The 20,642-nt window shown below is 37.3% G+C and overlaps 1 protein-coding gene across 2 annotated transcripts in view; it reads right to left on the bottom strand.

The window, feature by feature from the left end:
* The window catches only part of LOC105830700 (rho GTPase-activating protein 7), a 221,307-nt gene extending 200,928 nt beyond the window's left edge, over positions 1 to 20,379 (bottom strand). For both annotated transcript variants that reach the window (XM_028189375.2, XM_036285229.1), the window contains exon 1: positions 19,202 to 20,379. The gene's annotated coding sequence lies outside the window, so the exon portion shown is untranslated. The remainder of the gene's footprint in view (positions 1 to 19,201) is intronic.
* Between the last annotated feature and the right edge of the window lie 263 nt (positions 20,380 to 20,642).

Below are 20,642 nucleotides of genomic sequence, written 5' to 3'. Positions count from 1 at the left end.
TAACCTTGCAAGGCCTCCTTACAACCTCTCTCCGTTTCTCTCCCTTCGAAGAACCCGCTACGAGGTATTCAATGGATGGAAATGTGAACTGAAAGGAGCTGGTCGCTCAGGATGCTGGCTACCCGCAGCGTTTAGCGACTGCTAAATGATTCTAAACATTCGTTGTGGAATAGCTGGTTCCGGCTTCACATTTCAAAAAGAAAAGATCTCGATGGGTTTTGATTAGAAATATTTAACTTTCGGCAAATAGAAATCGGCATACGACAAAAGTCTCTTTTTGCCAGATATATGCTAATATTTTATAAATGTAAGAGAAAAATTTCTGGTTAAAAAATTTTTTTATTTAAGAAAGAAACATAATTTATATTTAATAATCTTTAATTCAATCCTGATCTTTTTTTCAATAATCTTTGCGTAATATATTTATTTACAGATCATTTGAAATCATTTTTTCTTCCACTATAGTAGTTTAATATCTTTTAAATTGTTGAGTAATAAATTAACGATTCAAATAACAAATTTAAGAAAACTTTTGCCTCCGGTGTAAAAGATGGGAAAAAAATAAGCTCTTGTTAGTATGAGAAAATAATTAACGGAACGCACCAACGCAATCTTCGGAAGAATTTACGAAATGTTAATGTGAAAATTATAAGAATGCCGGAAGTTGTCGCTTCTAACAATTTATTCTCAAATTATCCGCGGCATGCGAATTGCGGAGAATTAAGTTCTTTGCGGGAGTGCGACCGCAGGAATGCACGCAGTAAAATGTTTATTGAATCGTTAGATATAATTAACTGGGAAATTTATAACGAGCGTAGTTCTCGCCTTAAAGGTTCTTCCCGATTGACTCCCGAGTTAACTTGAAGGAATTCAGATCGTTAAGAATCCCTTCCTTACGGCATTCTTCGTCACGCTCAAGGATCAAACGTATCATCCGCGCATGTGTGGTCCCTTTGTTACTCTTGCGACTCACTTCATGACATTCTTACGGTTCGCACATATATGAGTCACAAGTCTCTTGCGGTATCCATCCCGGGATGATAAACGGGGACGACACATTCGTCCTAATCGTTTCTCCACAAAAAAGAGAAAAGTTTCTCATGGATAACAAAATTTTATATTAATTTACATTCATTAAATCAATTACATTTTACTTAATGAAACTAAAAGGACTGAAAGGATTGAGTTCTAGTGTTCTGAAAAGACATTCCTTTTATTTTCATGTTGCAACATCGTGGCACTTGTATTCCCTCGAGAGAAACTGAGCAGCGCGCGTAATAAGAAATAAAGGTTAAAGATTATTAAATCTGATATGCATCTTCTTCCTGAATTACGGCAATCTATTTTCATATGTTCTCCGTGCCATTTAGCAAGACTTAACTTTGTTGGTAGGCGTATGGTGCACGAGCGTAATAGGGGAAACGATGAGATAGAAAGCAAGAAAACGGGCATAGCGCGACGTCTTGATTTATCGCGTTTGCAAAATGTACACGGAGTCGTGCGGAAATATCGACATAACGTGATCGTGAAGATTGCGTGACGGGAGTTATTATCACACGATTTACAGTTTATCGCGTGTTTCAAACGATTCACCTCGCGACTCGAAGACGCGAAAACTTAATAACAAGCTCGAAAATAGTTGCTATTAAGTAACAACACTTCCCCTAATGTAAATAATGCGTCGACGCGTTTAACGCTTTTAACAACATGTATAAACATATACGTTCATACGTATATAAATATGTCGAGTATCAGCGATTTTCATATCTGTACGTAATATACATATTTCATTTAATTTCATTTCGCTCGCGATTTAAGCTCAGTGTATCTACCGGGTTTATCGCGTGAGTTATGCCTCATGTGCGCGTTTCAGAGTTCAGTTAACGTAAATTTCTCCGCACCCTAGAAGATAGAAAACATTTAGGTCATAGCTTGAGCTATTGCAGTAATACAAATAAACAGTCCGTCGCTGCAGCGTCTACGAGAGAATAAGAAAACGATGTGTCTCGAATCGGATCCGACACGATGTTTATTTAAGCGATGTAAGGAAGTGAGCTGCCTCAACCCGGAATTCCAGTATCCAGAATTAGAATCAGTCGCGCTCAATTATTATCAGCAAATAATTTCAATTAGAGAATCCAAGTAAATACAAAAATTACTTTCAGTTCGATAAAAATGTCAATCCGTTTTGTCTCTTTCATCAGCTTTCGCTGGTTGTTCCGGATTTCTTTGTAATTTGATTGATCGTCAGGCGCGATTCCCTCTTTTACGTAATCGCGGACGAGGATAAAACTTTTCCTAAAGTTGCAGACCGGCCGCGCTTTTCCCATCATAAAGCTAATACGATCGCTCGGTGGTCGTGCTTCCTTAGCAATGATTGCATCGTGGCATTCGAACAGCGGCGAATAACTCGCGCGGTGGTCGTGCTTCTACCGCTTCTACTCGTTGCATTTTGAACGGCGAGTATCTTGTACTTCTACTTCACTGACGGCCGTCGGTTATCCGTGGAGATCGTCCGACTCGCTTCCTACGGGCTTCGGATCGCGTCAGGGAAGAGGCTGCTTTACATTGTGAGAGCCCTTATCTATCGTCTCAATCCTGCGCGAAAGGATCTCGAAAGTGCAATGCCGATATACTTGTACAGGTCGTAGAACTTAGAATTATGATATCTTGTCGCGACGCGCGCGGCAAACGTCCGCGTTGAATTCCGCAATATAAACGCCGTAACTATGAATTACTTTAAAATCATGATGTACGGTACGCAAAATTAAATCGAGCGCAATTTCCAGTCGGTTTACTATTTTTCGAATTTCATTTTTGCAATAAGGTTGAACTGATTAAATTTGTTAAGCTAAAGTGCAATATCTGCATTTGTTTCTATCACAAAAAGAAATTTACAGTATATTTATATATTACATTTGCAAAAAAAGAAAAGAAATTACATTGTTAATTTTCTCATATTGCATGCTTTTCAGATTTAAAAAAATTAAAAAAAAAATTTGTGCTGTAATTGAATATACGTACGCCTCTAATTACATGCAAGATTAAAATTATATTCACAATCAAAAGCTTATTGCCTGTTTTCAAGCGTGATACAGTGGGGGCGTCATCACTCAAAAACGTAAAATTAATAAAAAAAAAAAAGTAAAAACCAATATCGATAAATATTCTTCTAATGTTTTTTTTCATAAACCGTGATAAAGTCATTGAATATTATAGAAATCCCATGCAGCAGGTACAACAGATACCAAATGCAAGATTCAGTGACGAGGCTGTGACGATAAAGAGGATAGCATAAGAAAAAAAGAATAATAAAGCGTGATCAGCATGATCCATTTTGCTCTGGAATAGTCGCGAGTTCGCGGGCTATAAGATACTCTAGCCTCTCGCCATCCCCAAGTCGCAGAACTGGTTTTACACGCGGTCGATTCCGATACGTAAAGGACGAACCGGGATGCCGCGAATAGCTAAAGAGAGAAATGTATCAATGATCCTTACAGGGGATCTTCCCCTTTCGCGATTCATCGCTCATCGCTTGATTAAAACGATGGACCTTTCTTGTGACATCCAAGACTGTCATGGATAAACGGGCACAACTTTCTACGTCTAAACGAAAAATGGATTTGGCAGATCCTTATACTATATATCGTCTTGCATTTCCGTTTTTTTTGTTGCTTCTTTTATTGTTATTCTTATTCTTTTCGCTCTCAGCTGTAGACTAACAAGTCATTGCACAAATGTAGCACCGGAGTAAAAATCAATAATATACGTATAATGACTTATAACTTAGAACTTCTTACAGCTTTTCTTAATAAATTTGTATGTATTAAATATATAAATTAAAGAATATTATTTATAATAATCTCGTAATAGCTCCATTAAATCCACCGTTGAAAAATTCAATGACACAATTATCCGAACCAATTTTATACACGTATACACACTAGATCAAATAAATAGAAACTAATAAATTTTACGAGCGTTCCTTCCAACGCAACATGATCATGATCATTAATCCCGTGCATTCTAAATTTGAATCAAGAATCTCGCGAAATCAGCTTTCTATAAATCTATTAATAGACAATATTTCTTGAATAAATTGGGGACATTAATACATACTAGTACATTCTTTTTTGCTATAAACTCATCTCAGCATAACAAGAAATTTACAATACCTATATTTATATTACATTGTATCACGCTCGCAAAGAAGAAAACTAATTGTGTGCTATGAAAATGCTTACAAATTTCAGGCAAACGATAGTTTGTGAAATATTATAAATATATTAACTATAAAATGACGAAATATACAAGCTATGCATGCTAAATTTTAATAAGAAATACGATATGTTGAAATAGTAATAAGTATTAGCAAAGGGAAATGTCAAAAATGTTGTGTGAATGTTATGAAGATAATATTTTACTTTAAACTGTGATTTTATGATAATAGGACTGCTCATTGATGTCCATATTAAGATTGTAAAACGTTGATACCAGTAAACTAGTTGTGAAAACAGCGTGTCTCACGTTTATTTAAAGACAAAGTTTGTCGTGTTTAATAAAATATTAGTCTCATAAATGCCATACTAAAAAGTTACTAAGACTCAAGCAAAGGAAGCAGTACGTAAATGTATATAACGTCAAACTTACAATGTTATTTAAAATCTGAAATTCTAAAGTATCACATATAGCAACTGTGAACAAATAATATTAAAAGCAAGATCAATTTTACAATGTTACGAGGAACCGCTACGAATTCTACTCCATTTTCTTCGAACTTCAGCAAGACATAAATATATATGACTAACTGCAAGCAAATATCGGAGTGGGCAAGCAGGAAGGGACATGATATGATTCATGCGTTAGGTCTTTGCAAACAACCTCGGAGAACTTAATCCTTATGCGAGACGAGAAGCTCTCCAGAGGCGTTGATACCGGTACTATCAATGACTTCTCGACGCGACTCTTCATCGTCGCCTGGATAAAGTAGGTCTACTGGCATTATTTACGTTGCAACTTCTTCAAAATATACGTTCTAACTTTCAATGCACAAAACTACCTTTAATTTCTTTTTATATTGAGCTTTAGTAGAAAAATATTCCAAAATATTTGCGACCAAAAGAGATCTGCATATATTTATTTGAACTTTTATTCAAAATATATATTACTTTTATAAGAAATTCTAACAATAATTAAACTAAGCAATGACATATCGCAAAATGGTAAATTGAAAATAATAGCGTTTGCTAAATTCTATTAAATTCCATTAAATCTTATTGATGCTCTAATAGACTAATTACACTAATTGCATTAATTACAATTACAGCAATTAGGTCAGACTGCGACGTATCGAAACTACATGCAACCTTCACGATATTTTATATCCGACTCAATGTTTATTTTAACTGCATGTTGTTTCGAATGTAACGGCGAATAGAATCGAATCACCGTCATATCTCGGGATCGTTTCTCGATCCCACGCTAGTAACAATCATCCGCGCGACATCGAGGTCGGTTTTATCGCGCTCTATCGATAGCTCTATCGACGGAAGAACACCCACGTTTTCCACACAATCGGTTTCCGCCGTTAGACAGAGAGAAATATTTTCGTGGTAGACCATGTACTGTCGCGCATGTCGATTTTCCTCTCTTCCGCCCTCGCTTTATTTCACGGACGAGTAACATAGTACGCCTTTATCGATGCGCCAAACAGTGACAATAGCCTCTTACTGTTTAATTGACTGTAATTGCTTTCGATTTCCTTGATCGTCGATTGTGCTCCGCGCAACACGTAACGAGAATAGTTCGCCATATCCACGTATACGCGTGTGTGTACGTGATCAACAAGGAGTGATCGACCAGATCGACGGCCTATTTGCATATTTGAATCACGATCCCATCAGTAAACGCTTCTCCTTTATGTCCCTACTGATTTCCATTACTTTACTGTGACAACTCCGGTAGTCTTTCAATATCCCTCGTATCGATACTAATTCATTATTTCTATTTCTGGATTAATTTATTTCTTCAGTAGCAAAGTAACAAGATTTAAAAAACATTTATTTCTTTAGAAAAAAACCAATTCGTTTTTTGCTTTCTTCGATTTATATTGTGACCTCAATTTCACATACGGTCTTATTGTTAATCTAATGTACGGAACAAACGAATTTGTTGAAGAATCTAAAAATTTAGCTGAATATGCAGAGCAGAAATTAATTTTGTTACAACAAATTAATTTTGCACAACAAAAAATTTTAACGTTCCAGTAAAAAACTTGAGCAATCTACGTAATTGTTTTGACAGTTTAACAAAAATTATTTTTAGATACGTATCCAGTAATTTTTTAGGTACTTTAACAAAATTGTTCTCTTTATGTAAATAATATAATCTGTGTATGTGGAGATAGCTTGAAATTGTAACTTTCTGCTGTTTCTAGATTGAATGGTTGATTTCTTGAAACTCTGTAAAGGATTATAAGATTATTACACCTCGTACTCTGTCGACAATAATCCCGGTTAACGGAGGTCGCCTTTAGGGCCGTCCCTCGTCGAAGGGACAGCCGATAGGCCGCGGGCTCGATTTCAAAGAAGCGCGCTGCAGCATAACCATAATTCCTCGAGAAATATGACCCAATGACACAATAAGTACCGGTCATTACCGCGCGCGTAACCGGCCCCGGCAGGCGGTAAGAAAATTAAATTCCCACGCGCAATTGCATTCGCGCCGTTAACGTTTTCCGTCCGTGTTAGAAGGCCGCTTGTGTGAATTTGCAGCTACGTTTTAGCCAATGCTTTTCTGCGTCTCGTTACTCGGCGATAAAACGAGAAGAATTCCGTCAACACTGTCATTTCGATTTTTTTTTTTTTTTTAATAGGCATTTCAAGCTGCGAAACAAAGTTGCATTTGAGAGAGCTTGCAACGTGCAAAGATTCTCCTACTTTCCCATTTTCCTTACAACGATAGAAACGTATTACCGGTGCTTCTTGCGGCACTCGTGTCTGAGGAATAAAGCCTGGATCGCGCATAAATATTTCACACATCACCCATCGAGATACACAGGCGTTCAAAGGCGCGCGAGGAGAAGAGCGCTCCCGGCACTTGGGGTTGGCTCGCGGAAAGTTTCGCGCGATTTTACGTTGCGTCATAAATGCGGGATGTAAATCATGCAGAGGACACCAGTGACTCTACGGAGGCGTGTAAGGGTGTGTCAAGTTAGCCCCCCAAAATTAAAATTTCGTAGTTCTAATAAGAGTTCCCACTTTATTTTGAGGAGATTAGGAGTTCTCTATAATTTATATAAAGAGTTCCATTTATTAACGGCCGGAAATTAAAATTAAAAAATTGGGGGGCCAACTTTTTTTCGAAATTTGAGATCCAATAGTTCTGAACGGTTTAACAGCTTCTTTTTGCAAATATCTAGAGTTCCTGATACGTAAAAAATTTATTTCATTTACAAAAAAAAATTGTTTATTTAAAAAATTTAAATTTTAAGATTTAATAGTTCTGAGATAATCTTATTGTTATTTTGTTTATTTCAAAGAGTTCTCGACGCTTTAAAACAATATAAACTAAAAAAAATAATAATAATCAGAACCTTAAACAATTTTACATATCAGTTAAAATAACACTTATACTTTCTTATCTCGTCATCCGATTACTTTGAGCCATAAGATTTTTCGTTAGAACTCGTAGAGAACTACTCAAAACGTTATTTAGAACTACTCGGAACTCTAAAAAAAATTTTGCTTAACTGAAAATTTTCTAAGTTCAGTGACTGAAATTTTTTTTAAAGTTCCGAGTAGTTCTCACTGTATTTTTTGACAGTTCTCGACGAGTTCTGACGAAAAGTCTAATAAGTCAGAGCGATTCGACCAACAGTTTACGAGATGTCACGTATTTAAAGGGTAATCGAAAATTTTTTAAGTTCAGTGACCGAAATTTTTTTTAGACTTATTAGACTTTTCGTCAGAACTCGTCGAGAACTGTCAAAAAATACTGTGAGAACTATTCGGAACTCTAAAAAAAATTTCGGTCACTGAACTTAAAAAATTTTCGATTACCCTTTAAATACGTGACATCTCGTAAACTGTTGGTCGAATCGCTTTGACTTATTAGACTTTTCGTCAGAACTCGTTGAGAACTGCCAAAAAATACTGTGAGAACTATTCGGAACTCTAAAAAAAATTTCGGTCACTGAACTTAAAAAATTTTCGATTACCCTTTAAATACGTGACATCTCGTAAACTGTTGGTCGAATCGCTCTGACTTATTAGACTTTTCGTCAGAACCCGTCGAGAACTGCCAAAAAATACTGTGAGAACTATTCGGAACTCTAAAAAACATTTCGGTCACTAAACTTAAAAAATTTTCGATTACTCTTTAAATACGTGACATCTTGTAAACTGTTGGTCGAATCGCTCTGACTTATTAGACTTTTCGTCAGAACTCGTCGAGAACTGTCAAAAAATACTGTGAGAACTATTCGGAACTCTAAAAAAAATTTCGGTCACTGAACTTAAAAAATTTTCGATTACCCTTTAAATACGTGACATCTCGTAAACTATTGGTCGAATCGCTTTGACTTATTAGACTTTTCGTCAGAACTCGTCGAGAACTGCCAAAAAATACTGTGAGAACTATTCGGAACTCTAAAAAAAATTTCGGTCACTGAACTTAAAAAATTTTCGATTACCCTTTAAATACGTGACATCTCGTAAACTGTTGGTCGAATCGCTCTGACTTATTAGACTTTTCGTCAGAACCCGTCGAGAACTGCCAAAAAATACTGTGAGAACTATTCGGAACTCTAAAAAACATTTCGGTCACTAAACTTAAAAAATTTTCGATTACTCTTTAAATACGTGACATCTTGTAAACTGTTGGTCGAATCGCTCTGACTTATTAGACTTTTCGTCAGAACTCGTCGAGAACTGTCAAAAAATACTGTGAGAACTATTCGGAACTCTAAAAAAAATTTCGGTCACTGAACTTAAAAAATTTTCGATTACCCTTTAAATACGTGACATCTCGTAAACTATTGGTCGAATCGCTTTGACTTATTAGACTTTTCGTCAGAACCCGTCGAGAACTGCCAAAAAATACTGTGAGAACTATTCGGAACTCTAAAAAACATTTCGGTCACTAAACTTAAAAAATTTTCGATTACTCTTTAAATACGTGACATCTTGTAAACTGTTGGTCGAATCGCTCTGACTTATTAGACTTTTCGTCAGAACTCGTCGAGAACTGTCAAAAAATACTGTGAGAACTATTCGGAACTCTAAAAAAAATTTCGGTCACTGAACTTAAAAAATTTTCGATTACCCTTTAAATACGTGACATCTCGTAAACTATTGGTCGAATCGCTTTGACTTATTAGACTTTTCGTCAGAACTCGTCGAGAACTGCCAAAAAATACTGTGAGAACTATTCGGAACTCTAAAAAAAATTTCGGTCACTGAACTTAAAAAATTTTCGATTACCCTTTAAATACGTGACATCTCGTAAACTATTGGTCGAATCGCTTTGACTTATTAGACTTTTCGTCAGAACTCGTCGAGAACTGCCAAAAAATACTGTGAGAACTATTCGGAACTCTAAAAAAAATTTCGGTCACTGAACTTAAAAAATTTTCGATTACCCTTTAAATACGTGACATCTTGTAAACTGTTGGTCGAATCGCTCTGACTTATTAGACTTTTCGTCAGAACTCGTCGAGAACTGTCAAAAAATACTGTGAGAACTATTCGGAACTCTAAAAAAAATTTCGGTCACTGAACTTAAAAAATTTTCGATTACCCTTTAAATACGTGACATCTCGTAAACTGTTGGTCGAATCGCTTTGACTTATTAGACTTTTCGTCAGAACCCGTCGAGAACTGCCAAAAAATACTGTGAGAACTATTCGGAACTCTAAAAAACATTTCGGTCACTAAACTTAAAAAATTTTCGATTACTCTTTAAATACGTGACATCTTGTAAACTGTTGGTCGAATCGCTCTGACTTATTAGACTTTTCGTCAGAACTCGTCGAGAACTGTCAAAAAATACTGTGAGAACTATTCGGAACTCTAAAAAAAATTTCGGTCACTGAACTTAAAAAATTTTCGATTACCCTTTAAATACGTGACATCTCGTAAACTATTGGTCGAATCGCTTTGACTTATTAGACTTTTCGTCAGAACTCGTCGAGAACTGCCAAAAAATACTGTGAGAACTATTCGGAACTCTAAAAAAAATTTCGGTCACTGAACTTAAAAAATTTTCGATTACCCTTTAAATACGTGACATCTCGTAAACTGTTGGTCGAATCGCTCTGACTTATTAGACTTTTCGTCAGAACTCGTCGAGAACTGCCAAAAAATACTGTGAGAACTATTCGGAACTCTAAAAAAAATTTCGGTCACTGAACTTAAAAAATTTTCGATTACCCTTTAAATACGTGACATCTTGTAAACTGTTGGTCGAATCGCTCTGACTTATTAGACTTTTCGTCAGAACTCGTCGAGAACTGTCAAAAAATACTGTGAGAACTATTCGGAACTCTAAAAAAAATTTCGGTCACTGAACTTAAAAAATTTTCGATTACCCTTTAAATACGTGACATCTCGTAAACTGTTGGTCGAATCGCTTTGACTTATTAGACTTTTCGTCAGAACCCGTCGAGAACTGCCAAAAAATACTGTGAGAACTATTCGGAACTCTAAAAAACATTTCGGTCACTAAACTTAAAAAATTTTCGATTACTCTTTAAATACGTGACATCTTGTAAACTGTTGGTCGAATCGCTCTGACTTATTAGACTTTTCGTCAGAACTCGTCGAGAACTGTCAAAAAATACTGTGAGAACTATTCGGAACTCTAAAAAAAATTTCGGTCACTGAACTTAAAAAATTTTCGATTACCCTTTAAATACGTGACATCTCGTAAACTATTGGTCGAATCGCTTTGACTTATTAGACTTTTCGTCAGAACTCGTCGAGAACTGCCAAAAAATACTGTGAGAACTATTCGGAACTCTAAAAAAAATTTCGGTCACTGAACTTAAAAAATTTTCGATTACCCTTTAAATACGTGACATCTCGTAAACTGTTGGTCGAATCGCTCTGACTTATTAGACTTTTCGTCAGAACTCGTCGAGAACTGCCAAAAAATACTGTGAGAACTATTCGGAACTCTAAAAAAAATTTCGGTCACTGAACTTAAAAAATTTTCGATTACCCTTTAAATACGTGACATCTCGTAAACTATTGGTCGAATCGCTTTGACTTATTAGACTTTTCGTCAGAACTCGTCGAGAACTGCCAAAAAATACTGTGAGAACTATTCGGAACTCTAAAAAAAATTTCGGTCACTGAATTTAAAAAATTTTCGATTACCCTTTAAATACGTGACATCTCGTAAACTATTGGTCGAATCGCTTTGACTTATTAGACTTTTCGTCAGAACTCGTCGAGAACTGCCAAAAAATACTGTGAGAACTATTCGGAACTCTAAAAAAAATTTCGGTCACTGAACTTAAAAAATTTTCGATTACCCTTTAAATACGTGACATCTCGTAAACTATTGGTCGAATCGCTTTGACTTATTAGACTTTTCGTCAGAACTCGTCGAGAACTGCCAAAAAATACTGTGAGAACTATTCGGAACTCTAAAAAAAATTTCGGTCACTGAACTTAAAAAATTTTCGATTACCCTTTAAATACGTGACATCTCGTAAACTGTTGGTCGAATCGCTCTGACTTATTAGACTTTTCGTCAGAACTCGTCGAGAACTGCCAAAAAATACTGTGAGAACTATTCGGAACTCTAAAAAAAATTTCGGTCACTGAACTTAAAAAATTTTCGATTACCCTTTAAATACGTGACATCTTGTAAACTGTTGGTCGAATCGCTCTGACTTATTAGACTTTTCGTCAGAACTCGTCGAGAACTGTCAAAAAATACTGTGAGAACTATTCGGAACTCTAAAAAAAATTTCGGTCACTGAACTTAAAAAATTTTCGATTACCCTTTAAATACGTGACATCTCGTAAACTGTTGGTCGAATCGCTTTGACTTATTAGACTTTTCGTCAGAACCCGTCGAGAACTGCCAAAAAATACTGTGAGAACTATTCGGAACTCTAAAAAACATTTCGGTCACTAAACTTAAAAAATTTTCGATTACTCTTTAAATACGTGACATCTTGTAAACTGTTGGTCGAATCGCTCTGACTTATTAGACTTTTCGTCAGAACTCGTCGAGAACTGTCAAAAAATACTGTGAGAACTATTCGGAACTCTAAAAAAAATTTCGGTCACTGAACTTAAAAAATTTTCGATTACCCTTTAAATACGTGACATCTCGTAAACTATTGGTCGAATCGCTTTGACTTATTAGACTTTTCGTCAGAACTCGTCGAGAACTGCCAAAAAATACTGTGAGAACTATTCGGAACTCTAAAAAAAATTTCGGTCACTGAACTTAAAAAATTTTCGATTACCCTTTAAATACGTGACATCTCGTAAACTGTTGGTCGAATCGCTCTGACTTATTAGACTTTTCGTCAGAACTCGTCGAGAACTGCCAAAAAATACTGTGAGAACTATTCGGAACTCTAAAAAAAATTTCGGTCACTGAACTTAAAAAATTTTCGATTACCCTTTAAATACGTGACATCTCGTAAACTATTGGTCGAATCGCTTTGACTTATTAGACTTTTCGTCAGAACTCGTCGAGAACTGCCAAAAAATACTGTGAGAACTATTCGGAACTCTAAAAAAAATTTCGGTCACTGAATTTAAAAAATTTTCGATTACCCTTTAAATACGTGACATCTCGTAAACTATTGGTCGAATCGCTTTGACTTATTAGACTTTTCGTCAGAACTCGTCGAGAACTGCCAAAAAATACTGTGAGAACTATTCGGAACTCTAAAAAAAATTTCGGTCACTGAACTTAAAAAATTTTCGATCACCCTTTAAATACGTGACATCTTGTAAACTGTTGGTCGAATCGCTTTGACTTATTAGACTTTTCGTCAGAACTCGTCGAGAACTGCCAAAAAATACTGTGAGAACTATTCGGAACTCTAAAAAAAATTTCGGTCACTGAACTTAAAAAATTTTCGATCACCCTTTAAATACGTGACATCTTGTAAACTGTTGGTCGAATCGCTCTGACTTATTAGACTTTTCGTCAGAACTCGTCGAGAACTGCCAAAAAATACTGTGAGAACTATTCGGAACTCTAAAAAAAATTTCGGTCACTGAACTTAAAAAATTTTCGATTACCCTTTAAATACGTGACATCTCGTAAACTATTGGTCGAATCGCTTTGACTTATTAGACTTTTCGTCAGAACTCGTCGAGAACTGCCAAAAAATACTGTGAGAACTATTCGGAACTCTAAAAAAAATTTCGGTCACTGAACTTAAAAAATTTTCGATTACCCTTTAAATACGTGACATCTCGTAAACTATTGGTCGAATCGCTTTGACTTATTAGACTTTTCGTCAGAACTCGTCGAGAACTGCCAAAAAATACTGTGAGAACTATTCGGAACTCTAAAAAAAATTTCGGTCACTGAACTTAAAAAATTTTCGATTACCCTTTAAATACGTGACATCTCGTAAACTGTTGGTCGAATCGCTCTGACTTATTAGACTTTTCGTCAGAACTCGTCGAGAACTGTCAAAAAATACAGTGAGAACTACTCGGAACTTTAAAAAAAATTTCAGTCACTGAACTTAGAAAATTTTCAGTTGAGCAAAATTTTTTTTAGAGTTCCGAGTAGTTCTAAATAACGTTTTGAGTAGTTCTCTACGAGTTCTAACGAAAAATCTTATGGCTCAAAGTAATCGGATGACGAGATAAGAAAGTATAAGTGTTATTTTAACTGATATGTAAAATTGTTTAAGGTTCTGATTATTATTATTTTTTTTAGTTTATATTGTTTTAAAGCGTCGAGAACTCTTTGAAATAAACAAAATAACAATAAGATTATCTCAGAACTATTAAATCTTAAAATTTAAATTTTTTAAATAAACAATTTTTTTTTGTAAATAAAATAAATTTTTTACGTATCAGGAACTCTAGATATTTGCAAAAAGAAGCTGTTAAACCGTTCAGAACTATTGGATCTCAAATTTCGAAAAAAAGTTGGCCCCCCAATTTTTTAATTTTAATTTCCGGCCGTTAATAAATGGAACTCTTTATATAAATTATAGAGAACTCCTAATCTCCTCAAAATAAAGTGGGAACTCTTATTAGAACTACGAAATTTTAATTTTGGGGGGCTAACTTGACACACCCGGCGTGTAAAAGTTGAAGAATCAAGAAGGAAGCGAAAAAGAGTCAGAGGATTTCATCGACAACGTAATTAATCCTGTGAACACTGGAAATGACCGACGGTTTTTTTTTTCTATTTTTTAAAAGTAAGATATTACATAAAATCAAAGAGATCTCCTGGGAAAGATGTGAAAGTTGTTTATAATTTATAGAACTATGAAAATTACGAAAAGTTCATGTGTATGTAAAATTAGCTCCACATTTTTGAATTTCGAAAAAAAAAATTGGAGTTCTGTTTGCCCTCGCAAGACTAAAGTCAAAACTTATAAAGTTGCAGCCACCCAAAGTTTCAAAAATTTTTGACTTGACTGGATGTAACTTCGTCAATTTTGGATTTAGCTCTTCGGACCTTAAAAGAAATCGAAAGAATTCTTGCAGGGGCAAACAGAACTCCAATTTTTCTTCGAAATTTAAAAATATGGAGCTAACTTCACATACATAAGATTCATATATCCATAAATTTATTTCTATTTTTTAACATAATTTTACAAACTAAAAATTTGAAAATTATAAATTTCCCTCCTCGTACAATTGATTATAATATAGTATATAAATATATTGCAATGGTTCAAAGTAAAATAAGATAGCCTTGATTAAACTAAATCAATTATAATAACGTCCACCTTTTGTTATTAACGACCATGGTTCGTAAAAGGCAGTACACTGAACAAAGAACGTACTTCCGTTGAATGATCCGAGCATATCATAAAATATGAAACTTTTCGAAAGAGCAGCCACACGTGCTGAGCACGTGTTTCGTTGGGAGCCTTGTGGTAAAATAGTCATAGCTCGTGCTCGCTCATCATCATGAACAAAGGAAGACGCGTCGTCACTCCTCCATAATAAATTTCGTGAAACGATGCCGATAATTAAGGATTACATCTAAACAGCGGCCGTTCTTAGTGAACAATCGATCTTCGTTACATTTCTCGTATTAGCCATCAAAAATCTTTCTCTACTGCATGTCTCTTCAACGATAAACCAACAAACGCGATTAGTTTCCAAAAGTCATAGACGAAATCTTATCACGACCGTTGATAGGCCGCGTTCTTATACACCCACATGCATACATAGACACGAAGAGCAAAAATATCCGTGTGACTCGTCATTCTCGGAAGGAGTAGCTGTGATATTTAATCGAATGTGATAAATGTCATTCACGACGCAGCACGATATCTCATCTCTCTGCGTTTTAACTGATACAATAAGGTAGCTCTTATTTACAGTCTCATGTCGATCAATATAGCCCTTGAATCGTGATAAGAAACACTGCTGTTCTCATGCAATCGTTTTTTTTTAAATTGGTAAATATATTGCTTACAAAAAATAATAAGAAAAAAATAAAAATACATAGGAAAAAATATCAATTTTACTTAAAAAATGCCAAAGAAAGGTCGCCAATACTAACTTTCTAAAGCAATAGAAATAAGAGCAAACCTCTTATTTCTCAGAAACTAAAACATTAATATATTAATACTGATAAAAAACACAATTTGATTAAAGAAGCTTTAAAAAAATTAAATATTACTTGTTTCATGTACATGATAAGAAATATATTTTAAAACTATTATCAAGAAGCTATTCTTAGTAAAAATACCGTTATTTAAAAGAAGAAAATTAAAAGTTAAGTAATTGCTCTTCTTACCACAAGAATATTTCTCTGTGTGTAAAAACTCGAAGTAGAGATTACTTTTAATAATTGCAAACCTGTCGCTAATGTCTCGTCGCGTAAAATAAGATTTCAAATTGCAAAAGGCAAGCTGCCTCTCTCTAGTGCGATCCGCTTGGCAGAAATAACTCGCTCTCCCACTTGGAATTAAGAAATCGAGCGTTGCCATTGTCGATGTAATGCGGAGAGCTTTAAGTTTTGCAATCGTATTACGTCTATTTATGACTGGCGCGATGACTGCTCGCTTTATGCAAATTGCCGCGTTGCAATTCCTACGCAAAGTGCGAACGTAGCAACTGTACACATATTGTGCATAAGAATCCTTAGCTATTATGTCTCATAGATATTCATCGAGCCTCATACATAATATAAAACTCAACTTATAGATAAATTAGAAAATGTATAATAACACTTTTAACTTTTTGATGTTACATTCTCGTTTCAGAAAAAATATCTTATATATTGGTATTTAAAGCATAAACGTCTTTCAATAAGATTCTTCGATATAAGCAACACGATGGGTGATTCTTCTACTACAGCTTATTTGTTGCATATTTGTAATTAGAATAATAATTTTTCAAATTAATCAAGCACCGTTTTTGTTTATCTCCGATAAGTTTTCGGCACGAGATAACATCAGCCTCACCCATTCATCATCACGCGCTGCGAAATGAATGAAAACTACTACGGTGTAAAATATAATTTTTTCGAGAAACGCAATATATTATGCCATACTAATCACGTACGGAATAACAACTGACGGTGATCGCTTACCGTCTGTTTGCTCGTCCATGATGACATTGTGAAATAAGTGTAAGTAAACACGGTTCTCTTAATGCACTTTTAAAGCGTTCATGATTTTTAGCTGTGTATTGTAGTATTCATTCAGAGCCTTAACAAGCGTGTCGAAAAGTCTACAATTATAAAAAATCATTAAGTATTATTTAACTCCGTTAACACGATTTCTTTGCTTTCTACGATGTCGTATAGCAATATATTAATTATGACCATTACATTTGCTATTTTAGGACAATTTTTTATTTCAGGTAGCAGGCCTACAATTTTTTTTTTAACTCAATTTTGTTCTTCATATTAACATTACGATGAGAAATTCCATTTAGTAATTAGCGTTATATAACTAACGTCAACAAATTTAGTTCACGCAATATAAATTACTGTCTTTTATTAATTTAATTTTTTAATTTTTTTAATTAAAATTATTTAAATAAGACCAGTTTTTATTTTTCATTATTTAAAATTTATTTTAAGTTTAAATCAAGGATTTGTTTCAATACAAACAAACCAGTTTTTAATTATCAGAAACCTGCGCAATATCTCGTTTTTGTATACTGCACAAGAAAATTTCGTAACACGCAGATCACTCCTGACAGTCGTAAAGTAGTTTGAAAACATGTAGGAACAAAACATTATAAAATTTTCAGGCTTGTCCTTTATTTTCTTTAAGAAAATATGACCACCGTAATAAATCGTCAATCACGAGAATTAAATGCAGTTTCGTTGCAAAATACATCAATCAGAATAATTAAAATGTCCATTCATTACTCCCGACAAAGTTAGAAAATTAGAATCGTAAGTTGGAATATTCAAAACGCGTTGCTTCACACACTGTTTTGCTCTGATGATGCAAATTAACGAATGAGGAAACGATGAACGAGGGGAAAATGAAAGAGGAGAGAAAAAAATTGTTTTCTCGAAGCAGGTAGCGCGACTTCTAGACACGCGGAGATTTAATCGGCGGGACATTCCACGAGGATGATGATTTCACGGTGATGTCACCGCGGCACATCGAGCGGAATCGTAATCAGGATTTCGCCTTCAAGGATGGGCGCGCACCGGCCGAGCGAGTCGTCGCCGCCACCGCCGCCGATCACCGCTACCGATAAATCGAACGATTACGAATCACGGCGCCGTGGTCGCGTCGCGACGCTTCGCGAGGTGTACGTGCATGTTGGAGACGCGCCCGTATACGCGCTCTTGTAAACAACACGCCTTACTTCCGTTACGGCGCTTAAACCCGCGATATCGCCGGGCGTCGATTAACGCCGATCGGCCGCGTTTTAATTGGATGATCGAAAAGCGCCAGATCTAAACGATCTCGCGATGCTTCGTCCTTTTGGTTGCCGAACTTGACAACGGATTAAACGGATTATACAGCCGAGGAAAAGCACCGCACTCTTATCGGCTGCGTGATTTACAAGTGATTTCGCGACCAGTTCCTCCGCGATCTGAATTTCGCGCTCGCGATAAATAACATTGAAATTATACACGTTTAATAATCGGTTTCTAGATCTTTTCGACCGATTATTCTCTCACCGGTCGCCACATGTAATAAGTGGCTTTTCGACTGACGTCACAGCGCATTGCGCGCGTGCCGAGCGAGAGTGAGAGGAGAAGGGGGGAGGGGGAGAAAACAGTGCATTTAAGTAGCGTATTTTATTGTCAGACCGCAACGTCAACCAGTTGTCATAATCCCGCGCGGTATGCGACTTCTTTCTTATATTTAAGTAGCTACTCCGATAAATTGCGTTTGTACCTATCGACAACACGTATACTCCGATACGTGCGATAGAAACTCCACCGCGAGAAAAATATCTTGTAGGCTGTCAGCAATTATAATACAAATGTCAATTAATCAACGGGGCTTAATGATCCGTGAAATTAAAACGTAAAATGGCATTCAAGATTTTTCGGTACTCGGAAAACAAACGTGTAAATTTAACACTTTTTCTCGTTTACGATTCTCTCTCTCTCTCTCTCTCTCTCTCTCTCTCTCTCTCTCTCTCTCTCTCTCTCTCTCTCATACACTTAAATTCATTAGAAAATTTTTAAATATTAACTAAAGATTAACGGCAAACCGTGGATGAATTCCCAGAATATTCCCGAGTTCTCCAGGAATTTTATTTAAAATTTTAACAGTATTTAAACTTAAAAGTAAAATACCAATAATTTTTCTGAGCGTCAAAATCCCAAGAGGAAAAACCGCAAATCCCCCTAGAAGAGAAACCCTCTGAAAAAATTGTAGGTTATCTCGAGGTTTTTTACGCCATAGTAACATCTTTTGTACTTTATAACCGTCGGCAGAGCCCATAAAGTTTTTTTTGGCGGGCGATTTTCCCGCGAATCGGACATTCCGTGTCGTCGTCAAGTACGTTGGTATAACCTTTAAAAGCGAGATACTCACCCGAGAGATACTCCCCGGTGGACGATCAGGAGTTGCACCGGCGACAGCCACGTGTTCGAGGTTGAACTTTGCTTGTACAAACGTCGGGGAACACGGAGAAACCACCGGCCACCGCGTCCGGCGTCTCTCTCTTTCTCTCTCTCTCACGATATATCACTGCGCGGCACGATTACGCCGCCTCCCGAGAATCGCGTTTCCGGCGTGCTTCACTTTTTCCGGGAACGGCTTCACTTCCGCGAAATTCTCGCGAACGACCGACGACGGGAGACGGGACGCGATTTCGTGCACGCCGGGCTAACGCGATACGTCACGTCTCACCTCCTCGTCAACTCGACATTTCTTTTTCTCCTCCGCGAAACGTGTCGCACGCACCGAGTCGTGTCGATAACGGTCGCAGCAGCGGTCCGATGAGCGTGAAGTTGCAGCGCTCCGAGCTGTTGAGCTCGCCCGGCCAACCGAAATTCGTCCAACTTCAGTTCGGTGACGTCGGCAAGTTTTCACGCTGCCGCTGCGGCGTACGTGCGCGAAAAACCTCGTCGTCTCGGCGTTCCTCGATTCCGCGCTGGGGCACTTTTGTGATACACGTAAACTTGAGAGGCGAAGGCAACCGGACCCGCTGTGGAACGCGTCGCTGTGTACCTCGGCGACGCGTCACGTGGCCGCAAACTGTTACTCGTCGCACTTGTTGATTGTCGCCATGGCGCCTCGTCGCCAACGACGGAAGGAATGTTCCCGTGAAATTCCGATACGCGCGCGCGCATGGATCACCACCTACACACAAGGTCAGTACACATGCATACAAGTCCGATGATTTCTCTGCGTAAACGGAGGAATTACGTACGTCCTCGGTCACATACACACTGTACTCTCGATCGATCTCACTTCCGTTTGGAAACACGCCGAAACTGCCAACGGGCCAAACGCAAAAGGACACACCGCCGGTCGGTGTGCCTCCTCTCTCTCTCTCTCTCTCTCTCTCTGTCGCCGTCGAGTTACGTCCGCGACCTTGCTGTCGCGATCGCGCGCGAAACGCAACGCCGGAGCAACGAAAGCTCACCCGGGGCAACGCACGGGGCACTCGACAACGCGACCGACGCACCGCCTACGCGCGCGAGCGACGCGTTCAAATCGAATTAGCGCCACGAAGTGCGGGAACCGACTCCCGCGACCGCTGCGGCGAGACTGAAAAGCGGCGGCGGCGTGCGCATGCTCGGCACGCTTACTGCTCCGAACCGAGCCAGTCACGAAGTCGTCCCCTCTCAGTCGCTCCCGCGACGTGCAGCGTGGCGCACCATGCCCTCTCTTACTTGCGAGTAGAGGGGGCTCTCTCTCTCTTCCTCCTCGCCGCATCCCGCGCGCTTCATTGAGAATCCTTATCTCCGCTTCTTCTTCCTAACGTCGATTGCTTACATCAGAGGTTCCCAAACGTCTTCACCGCAGT

The sequence above is a fragment of the Monomorium pharaonis genome, chromosome 4 (assembly GCF_013373865.1).
Source record: "Monomorium pharaonis isolate MP-MQ-018 chromosome 4, ASM1337386v2, whole genome shotgun sequence".
Taxonomy (NCBI): Eukaryota; Metazoa; Arthropoda; class Insecta; order Hymenoptera; family Formicidae; genus Monomorium; species Monomorium pharaonis.
Note: the sequence above shows the minus strand (reverse complement) of the source record. Positions and strands in the feature narration are given on the sequence as shown.